This window comes from Bidens hawaiensis, unplaced genomic scaffold (assembly GCF_021521415.1).
Source record: "Bidens hawaiensis isolate Kalapana, Puna unplaced genomic scaffold, B.hawaiensis_p1.1 tig00037229_1, whole genome shotgun sequence".
Lineage (NCBI taxonomy): Eukaryota > Viridiplantae > Streptophyta > Magnoliopsida > Asterales > Asteraceae > Bidens > Bidens hawaiensis.
In genome coordinates, this window is record NW_027505467.1 from 23,436 (window position 1) to 28,122 (window position 4,687).

Genomic DNA, 4,687 nt, shown 5'->3' on the forward strand with positions numbered 1-4,687 from the left:
TTTTTGCTTTAGGCTGTATTGGTGCTTAACTGCTTACTAATTAGTTTTTCAATATCCCCCACTTGTGGCCTAGTGGTAGGAGGCTTGGGTTCTCCATTAGAGACCCAAGTTCGATTCTCACATGTCACTTCGGGTAGATATTGACAATGAAGGATTTGAGCTAAGTCTTGTGCAAAGGTTGTTGGTTCAAACCCCGAGCCCACCCGGGTTTTCGTCCCACCGCATGTTACGCTAGAGAGTTTTACTCTTGTGGTGGCACAACGATTGTTAAGTGGCAGTCCTGAGTGGGGCAAATAGTTTTGTAAAGAGTTTTCTTTGTTCCAAAAAATTGAAGAGCATTAATATAATCACAGTAAAATAAAACTTGTCATGACGTTAACTACTTGACCGAATTAGTATAATAATATTTTTACAAACTCATATTTCATTGGTAATAACCATGAAAAACTGGTTAGAATGGGGAAAAAAGAACTTCTAGATGTCTATAGTTACATTGCAAAAAGAAAAAAAAATGGTCATGCTCTCTTTACAGACATGCCAGAAGTCCAAAATCATGATAAGTGTATGTTCTTAACAAGTTGAATGAAAGTCTCCTCTTTGCATGGAAAAGTGAGACCTCCCATTGGATGAGCGTATTCAAACTCCTCTTCTGCAAGGCTCAGCAAGATTTGAAACGAAGGATGTTTAAGATATGCTAAAGGAACTATAAACCTCTTCATGCTGTGTTCACCAACATACACACAAAAATGGCCTTTGGGTACATCAATGACGGTTGAAGATGATAGGCATCTCCCTATAGCTAGCTTAGTATTCATAATCTTAGGAAATTTGTGTCTGCCCATGATTAATGAAATTGAAACTATGTGAGAGTAGAAGCCAGCTCAAGGAACAATTGAGGGTTTACTCAAACCTGAAATTGGTATAAATAGAACTCTAATTAACAAGACCATTCCACAAGGAGAAAACTTCAAGAAAATTGAAGTACATAAAGTCGTCAAGGATCTTACACCTTCTGTGCTTCCAAAGACAAAATTTAAGCATATGTATGTATAACTAGACGATCCATGGGATCAAGAAAGAATCTCACATCTTTGGTAAAGGCCAAATACCCTTGTTTTGCTTTAATCTGAAAAAACAATGAAATGAATATACGCGAAAGCATATATGCTATCTATTCATATCCTAGGCCGGCGAGGCTGGGAGTATAAAAATGTATAGTTTATGTACTTCACAATAGTCCAGCATATAAATGTATAATTAACTTGTAACCATAAGAAATTTGTTTTATCTTAGCTAGACCATGTTTTATGAAGGAATTCCCAATTAATCATCTTACTAAAAACCGAGTGTTGTAGTTTTGATGTAATTTTTGCTTTACCTTAGGCTTTAGCCATCAGTACTTAGAACCTAAAAAGAGTTTAGTTCACTAATTTTTCCATTCCGAAGATACCTTTATAGCATTCACTACGTGAATATCGACCTTCCGCCACACATGTGGTCTGGGCGATTTGCCACACTTCGGCTTAAATGTGTGGCTAAAAGGTCTTTGACCATGTTTGAAAACCTTCCAGAATGTTTTGACCACGCATATTATTCTTCACGTGACCATTCTATACCTAGTCAGGTACTTTTCGCCACACTTTGAAAAAACTGTGACAAAAACTAGCCACATTATAAAAACGTGTGGCGAAATGTGACCTACAGTCATAGTTTGTTTGATCTTTGATACATGTGACCAAAAACACATGCATTAGCCACAAACTGTGACATTTAACTAGCCACATGTTTGAATAGTGTGGCCAAATTTGACAAACGGCTACTGTATTGATAAGAGATGTGTCTAAAAGGTAAAAGATATAGCCACTTATATTACGTTGTGTGACCTAATGTCACATTTTCTAGCCACATTTTTAATAAAGTGGCGAAATATGACGAACAACCATTGTATTTATTAGTTATGTGGCTAAAACGCTTAAAATATATTGCCACTTACACGACGTTGTGTGACCAAAGAGTAGTTTACTTTTATTTTTCATAAGTTTTTTATTGTCACGGATACACTTATTATGTGTGGCTATAAGTTATAAATGGTCACACTAAAATATTTTTAAGTGTGTCCAAATGTAATTAATGACCACTTATACGAGGTTCTGTGACCAAAGAGTATCTTAGTTTTGCTTTTTATAAGTTTTTTATTGTCACGGATACACTTATTATGTGTGGCTATAAGTTATAAATTGTCACACTTAAAGGATGTTTTAGTGTGTCCAAATGTAATTAATGGCCACCTATACGACGTTGTGTGACTAAAGAGTATCTTAGTTTTGTTTTTTATAAGTTTTTTATTGTCACAGATACACTTATTATGTGTGGCTATAAGTGAGAAATTGTCACACTTAAATATTTTTAAGTGTGTCCAAATGTAATTAATGGCCACTTATATGAGGTTGTGTGACCAAAGAATATCTTAGTTTTATTTTTTCTAAGTTTTTTATTGTCACGGATACACTTATTATGTGTGGCTATAAGTGATAAATGGTCACACTATAATATTTTTAAGCGTGTCCAATCGTAATTAATGGCCACACGTTGATTTGACGAGTGGAGACGTCATCATTGTCTTTACAGTTTCTTGTGCCGCCAATTTCAAATTGTCAGGGAGATGTACCGGCGGTTTCCGATGGTGTTTAAATACCAGTCACAATCACAATCACAATCACAATCCACCTTTCTTCCGATTATAATTTCCGATAATGGCTGTAGCTTGGCTCGAACGTACACCGGGTGCTCATGCCCCTATCTACTACGACCCCACATTTTACACCATACGATTCCACTTTTTTTCCGGCACCGTCCGGAGGAATCAAAGGGTGAGGTTTGTGGACTATGTCCACCCTCAAACCTTCACGTACCAACAACTTAACCGAATGGTTAGGTGGCTTGGGTACACGACTGCTGATTATTTCAGCATTGAAATGGTAGTGCCGGGAATCGAGGTGGCGTACATCGATTTGCACGACTTGGAGCACTTCAAGGCGGTGTCCGTTTATGGGGCATTCCATTATCAGGTGAACCTTCGCCTCCATAGGCTTAGGGACTCCACCTACACCTCCGATGGCATGTACGAGAGGAACATGCCCTCTCATACTCCAGAAGAGAATCCGGATGTAGATTCGGGTACGGAATCTGATGGCAGGACTCCAGAATCCGATGTAGATTCCGATATGGAATCGGATGCTAGGAGTTAGTTTTATGTAATTCGGTTTTCTATATTAATGTAAATTTTATTATTGTAAATGTTATTATATTTTGGTATTAATATGTTATGTGAATGTTATTATTGTAAATGTTATTATTAACTGTAAATGTTATTATTATATTTTGGTTGCGTTTTTGAAGCGTAGTTGATGTTGATTTTTTATAAATAACTTTAAAATAGATGTTTGTGTGAGTGAATAACAAAATAGACCTAAAATTTAATTTTTGGTAGTTGAGACAGTAATTTATTGTAGTTCAGTTGATTTGTAGCGTATCTAGTAAGATAAACTAGTTTTTTTATTTTAATTAACTTGAATGTAGGCTATTATTACATAAATATATTTCCAAGATTTTCTGACAGGTAATATAAGCGTACAAAGCGTGTGATATACTAGTTTTTTTTATTTTAATTAACTTGAATGTAGGCTATCATTACATAAATATATTTCCAAGATTTTGGACAGGTAGTAGGTATAAATGTAATTAATTTCCAAAATTAATTAGCTTCTGTGCGTTTCCAAAGCGTGTGGAAACCATTTTGACAGATAGTATGCAGTTATACACTCAACAACCAACTATATAACAACAGAGACTTTAATGACTGCAATAAAACTGATGACTGAAATTTATTACACTTCTATGTATGTTATGTGAATTGCAAACTTGGCCAAGCAGAAAATATCTAAGGTTTCCACAGATCTTAAACTTCCCAAAGATGTTAGATTTTGATAAAATCCTTTCCAAAACTCAATGCCGTCACCAAATCTTAAATCTAAGGTTACTGGTGATGGCATTGAGTTTGGAAGCAGTTTTTCAAAACTGATTTTATTTGTTCAAAGGCTTCTTCAAAGTCTGGAGGGTACAATTTTGGTATGCAGGTTAGTGAAAAGAAGGGCATAATGGTCTTTTTTTATAAAATGAGTTGATAATGTTTTGCAGGAAACCAGCTGTTGAAAAGTATGTTGAAACATAACCAAATAGAGGTTTTGCAAGAAACAAAACCATCAGACGAGAAATGATGTCTGTCACCGAACACCCTAGACAACATGATGCATTTTTGGGCTTTCTTTGTATTAATGTAACTTTGATATAGCACGAGTCAGTTATGAGTGTAATGACTTTATTGATCTTACTATGGTACACTACAAGTCAATTGTGACTTTTATCGATGTAACATGATGTATGTTTGAACTTGACACCAATTGACCAAAATAGCCAGAAGATGAAATGAATTCAACAAACCGGCCTGTACGTATAAGTAGTAATAGTATTAAAAACAACCAATATTTCTTTAGTTTGAATTAATAAGTACAAAGTAAATAATGGTGATATCATGTATCACAACTATATTTAAACATTATATACATCTAACTAGCCGAACGAACACAACTGCTGGGTCGACAACCCCGACATCGGTGTCAATCTCCAT